Source organism: Papaver somniferum, chromosome 6 (assembly GCF_003573695.1).
Source record: "Papaver somniferum cultivar HN1 chromosome 6, ASM357369v1, whole genome shotgun sequence".
Classification (NCBI taxonomy): domain Eukaryota; kingdom Viridiplantae; phylum Streptophyta; class Magnoliopsida; order Ranunculales; family Papaveraceae; genus Papaver; species Papaver somniferum.
In genome coordinates, this window is record NC_039363.1 from 17286925 (window position 1) to 17293547 (window position 6623).

A 6623-nucleotide genomic window follows, 5' to 3' on the forward strand; every position below is an offset into this window, starting at 1 on the left:
AGTTCTCCAATTATAACTTAAAGGAATTCTTTAATGGTACCGATAGTGACTTCAATTTTATTTATGAGATCCAAGAATTCAACATTTAGGTTGTCTTGAAATGGATCTTTCAATGGTATTTTGAACGCTAAAATCCAACCAGTACCAAACTCTTTTATATATAAATGATCATATATTAAGACTGTAATATCTAAACTCATTTCTGAATTCATGGAACTCACACACACTGCCTCCTAAAACCCGTATTATATTAAAGAAACCAACAATTCTTCTGCCACAACACAAGGTTATGAATATAGGTGACCTAAACAACACACGATATATATATCATCCAAATAAAAAATAATAATTCTACCTTCAGTTGATTTTATACCGCAACTCCAATTCCGACTTATCTTGTTGCAACCAACAAACAATCGTATCAACATTTGTTCCTAGTGAATAATTATTGTTTGATTTTAAATAATATATCATTTCTCCTTTATTTCTCCAACTAGTATCATCCCCAAGAGTGTAAAATTGCGTTATCTTTGTTTTTTCACATTCTCCGATTTATAATAAATCATCTCAACCTAATACTCCTTAGTTTTATCATTATACACAAACCCAAAAACATTATGAACAATAGTAATAAGTAAATGTTACTTTCCAGTGATGGAATTACAAATCTAAGAAAGATCATTATAACCTTTATGTAAACCATCTTCAGGCACAACTAAACAAATTATACAACCACTAGATGATCCACTAATCACAGATTTTGTCTTCATAAAACAAGTACTTTTCTTTATAACGTATTTAATATGTGCATGATTCATTGTTAAATTTTTTGATTTGAGATAGTTTTCTATCATTATTTTCATCAAATTCTAAATATATATATATATATATATATATATTTTATTTATCTTTTTTTTTTTTTTTTTTTTTTATTTTTTTTTTGCTTCTTTGGTAACATACATGTTGTTTTTTAACATGCTCAAAGATATGAAACTCATCTTCCAAGTATCAAAACTTGGGATAAAAGTATTAAACCTTGATTATTTATGACAAATTTCCATGATTTTAATATTAACTTGCAGTCAGAGATTGACTTATGTGGGATCTTGAAAATATGTTTGTCATGATATTGTTTGGAAGTTTATTCTTACTTGTGTTTGATGGTTACTTTGGTTATGCTAAGCCAAATTCTTCACTTGAGAAACCTTAAAGTAAAAAGTATTGTCAGTAGAGTCCACTATCTCAAATTGCTTCACATGCTGTGAAGACCTATGATTTTTCAACTCATTTTGGATTGTAACTCGAGATAATAAATAACTAACATGTTCTAGTAGCCACCTCATTGTGTCCCTTCCAAACCCGACAATGGTCATAGATAAGTTGAATATTAAGGATCTTATGTTTATTTAATGTAAATCCTTAGGTCAAAGATCAATACCAAGCTAAATATTATATAAATAATATATCTTAGTTAGCAAGCTCTAGTCAAGCAATCCTACAAGGAAATCAACTAACCAATTTGCCTGATATTTACACAAGTCTGGTGTTTATTGAATTAAACTACTTATTAGATCAAGAATAATCAAGTATGCACGAAGTATCACAAAGATCAGAATATCAAAAAGAAAATCTTATAGTTTTCAATTTTCAGTCTTCAAATTAAGTATCACCAGCACAAACAAATTGATTCATATTAATGATCGATCACACACATAACAAAATATGTTTACTTTGGATGATCACTAATTATATCTTTAGATATCGAATAATATAGATCTTAAATAGTCAATCCTCAAATAAACTTGAGTGACCTTATATCTGAAGACAAGAATCATGAAATAAACAAGTTTGATCTATCAAGGATTACTACATTGTTGGTCAACCAAATCAATTATCAAAAACTGAAATAACACTACAACAGTTTCCCACCAATAGTGCTACTAAAGGATTCTTGATCCCAAATAAGAATTTAAATTAAGGTCATGCAATAGATTTCACATAATTAGATTACTCTTCTGTATCATCGAATGGGCTTTCAACACAAACGATTAAGCAGTGTGTCAAGGAATGAGTTTGTAAGAATACAAGCTCCACTATATATAGGGTTATGACCCTGGATTGTTTATACAACATCTGAAAATCTTTAATATATGCAATAAATGTACATATTTTTGGTTTTGAAATATTCTAACTGTAATCCAACTAATGTACTAAAATCTCTCTTAGTTGACAATTAATATTAGCTAGCATATATTAATATACTTTACTAATATAGCAACTAGAGATATGCAAACCTCATAGATATGGTAAGCACATAAATTGAATATCTAAAAGATATCAGAATATTTTGGTTTCGGGATCTCGTCTTAAGAATCAAACAAATATTTGAACATTAAGTAATAAGAATTTAACGCATGTTCAGATCACTACGTCAACATTATGTGAACATTCCAAATTCAATATGCATACATTTCGATGTTTTTACAAACCCGAGGATTACCAGACAAATCAAAAATGCAAATATAGATTAAACTTCATACATGATCGTTGAGGGATCGGTCATGTCTTAGGATCGGTCCTAGGATTGGTCCTACAAGGGGATCGATCCTGAATTCAGTTTCGATTACGAAAGTAGTTTCTTGAATCCTTCTTTAGGTTACCTATATGATATTTATGCATATGCAATCCCAATGACCGAATTTAATGCAGAAGTTCAACTCACTAAACACTAACAAGTTACTGTTTAATGTAACATCGACTTACAAAACCTATAGATAAATTATACTCCGTGACTCTATATACCATAATTGTATAAAATAATTGGTATATCTTTTCTTGACACTTTGATTATAGTATAATTCCCAAATCGTCGATACTAAAGACAAGTAAATAATATATGTTATGTTCTCAATAAATAATTTCTTTAAATTGTGAGAGAAACTCTTTTTGATTGGTTATATTGTGACTCATGATCAAATAACTTTAACTTCTCAATAAGAGAACTTAGAGAAAATGTTGGATGATCATATGTATCTTAGACTCATATCTAGACGATAACGATATGAGAATCTTGCATATCATATACTTTTCAGAAATAGTCTTTCCAAGATAGAAATATGCATTGACAATTACAGAAAACGTATCGTTATCATCCATTGAAATTTTCCTCAAAGTGAGAGTCTAAAGACTAGCTTATTTTTTTGAAGAGTTTCCTTCGAATATGGTCTCAAAAATATTCCACACATCCTTGGATATTTCGCATGTGGGTACATAATGCTGATGATCTCGGCTTACTACATGTATTATAGAATCCAAACCATCTGATGTTTGCCTCTCCATTTGGAAGGCCAAAGCCCATGATATTCTTGGGGACTATGCCCAAGTCCCTGGGACATGTTCATAAGAACAAAGGGTAAAAGGGAAAATGGTAGTTACGTGAATTAGAGAGTTGAAAGGACATGTATCACAATGAGACAAGAGAGGGAAATTTATTAAAAGGAATGATCATGAAAATTTGAAAAAATGAAAAAAGGTTCACAAACTACCCAACTCATTCATCAAGTACGAAACTTAAATACTTTATAAACTGAAAAGGTTGACAGACTACTTAACTCATTCATCAACTCCAACTTCTTAAGTATTTGACAAACTGAAAATAGGTTTGCATATGATCGTCATGTGTACGTTTATGCACATATTAACAATCAACACGTGTGCATTTATGGGGAAATTAATGATCAACATGTGTACATTTATGTGTATATTAATAATCAACAGGTGTACAACTATATCCACATTAACTAAAAAAACATGAAAGTTAAACTATAAAAGCATCACTAATGCCTCTCTAATAAATTAGTGAAATCATCCAATGTTGAACCCTTATGTTTTACTTAAACTTGTGAAATTAATGTATGTTTGGTTTACATAGTCTCTCCAAAGGCTAAAAAAATACTGCAAAAGACATGGAAACCAAAATAAATGCCCTGAGCCTGTCAGTTAATATTTTCCTACAATAATGATAACACAGACTACAATTAATGAAACAAAATAGTGGAGGGCGTGTCGATAATAAAGCACAATATGAGAGGTATATTACAAGGGTGGTATGTCAAAAAAAAAACCAACTACTCAAATAGATGCGATCCAAACTATTCTACTCATCAAGCTTGAATTTTTGGTGAAAGAAATGCATGATTAAAAGGGTGATGTGTATTAGTTCGTAGGATGATCGATATTACATGGAAAAATTATTGCTTATTTCAAAAGAAATAATTACAAGGACTGTCAATGGTACCTCACTCTTCATTTAATAAAGAAATGTGTTTCTTTTCAGAAGATACATCTATCACCTATAAAATCACAAAGTAGAGAGATTTATTTCTAAAGTTTGAAAATCCAAAAGACTTTTTTATTAGATCTTACCGATCAAGGACATTTAGACTTCATATGAGATCGAAATTAAAAGTAGATGAGTTGTAGAAATTAAGATGCAATGATCTCGGATCTCAAATTCGATTTTCGTCTAGAATCATAGATTGAAAGCTAGGTCAAAAATTTTAGAAATGATCTCCAACAAATTTTGTTCTCAAAATAAAGATTCAAATGGGATAATTATAGATCTAACCTCTGCAATAAATCGAATGGATATTCAAATTGAAATTTTGTCTTTGGTACTCAGTAGAAAATAAAAGAAATACGGAATACAATTGAAACTACATATATTTGTCACTAAAAGGATTCATTTTGGACTGAATCGTTCATAAAAGGACCAACTCATCTCAATCTATGTAAATTTGGATCTCCTAATACTAGGCATAAGGAGGCAGGACTAGGTCTAAAGCCCAACAAATCCGGGAATAAACGTAAATTTGTACTTTATCTAGGGCCGAGTTCCAAACCAATACATTTGTACAAAGTGTTAACCTCTAAATTTCTAACCCCTAGCCAATTCTTATCCCAACTCTTATGTCATGGTTGGGGTACATAGATCGTTAAGTCGTAGTCCCTTTTCAAAAAATAATCATCTTGACTGAAATAATGAGTTATTTTTCACCTCTGTTGACAATTAAGGGATCTTAGTGCGCCTAAATATCTAATAAAAGTTACTTTCCACCTCTATTGATAATCAAGGTTGTATATGATAACGGTTATCTGTTAAATCCGAGTCGAACCAGATTACGGAAAAACTGAATCGAACCATTCACTAATGGTTGGTTTTGGTTTAAAGAAAATAAAAACGGAGAGTAATGGTTTGATGTAAAACACAAACTGAACACGAATGGTAAAACTGGATACTTTTGATGTAATTCATGTCAACCGTTCAATCTAATTTAAATTAACTATATTTAATATTAACCGTAGATTTCAACTATGAAGTCGATATTTAATTTTAATATGTAGTTTTATGTGTAACTATATTTTAATCTTTCATTTTCTTTAATGTATTTTCTTTTTTTATCTGCCAGTCTCATGACACTGACAAGATAATGATAAAACTGAATCCAAATAGTCAAACTGGAACCAAAAGGTAAAACTAAAAACCGAAATTGTTGGTTAACGACACGATTTCGGTTTGGAGAATTAAAAACTGGGAGTACTGGTTTCGGTTCTGGTTTTAGCAAAAAAACCTTTCTGGTTTGAGGAAAAAACTAAACCGATCCAACTATTGACATTTAAGGGCTCTTAGTGTGCCTAAGCATCTAATAAAAGTTCTTTCCCACCTCTTTTGACAATTAAAGGATCTTAGTGTGCCTAAGGGAAACTCATATGGTATGGAGTTAAAAACATCCATAAGTTGAAGAGTATCCACATATATATGGATCCTCACTATGTAGTGGAGACAAAACCCAGCGTGGAAACAAAAATAAGAAATTAGTCAATCCGGCCACTCTATGCCCGGATTTAAAAATAAAGAAAAAAAACTCATACGTCTAAATTTTGGTGGATCCCAAAATATGAAATTTGCAACGCTTACAAATTTTACAAACGACACAGATTCGTTGGTATTCTTTAGGAACACTTATATCTGTTGCTATTTACGTCATTCAAAAAGGTAAGACTCATAACCGGTCCTTGAGTGGCCGGATGGGTAATATAAATTTTGTTGCATCCGGTCATTAAGTGACCGGATGGGAGAAAAATAAAATAAAATAAATATACATCTGAACACTCAATGTTCGGATGTTGTATCCGGTCATCCAATGACCGGATGGACCCTCTACATCAACCCCCTCAAATCAGTGGAGTTCCTAATGGACTTGATGGTTTTGTGGACTCTGAAAAACACCATAGTAGCGCTTTCTGGTCCATATCTTGTGGAATATCCAAGACTTAAGGATGGGTTTACTTCCCATAGGAGTTTCCCTAAGTATCTAATAACCTTTAGTTAACCTTTTGACCTTCAGCAGTCTAACTGTAATTTTGCAATGTTTATCATGGACATGTTGGGATATATGTTGTTTTAGCAAAAATATTGCTTGCCTTAATTTAATCATGTTTAGCTTAAGGTAATCATGTTTTGGTTAATCTGGATTAATCCTAGGTTGGATTATAGTCAGCTGATTAGGTGTCCTATGAGTCACCTGCTGAGGTGTCATCCAACTGATGATGGATAGGTTGGA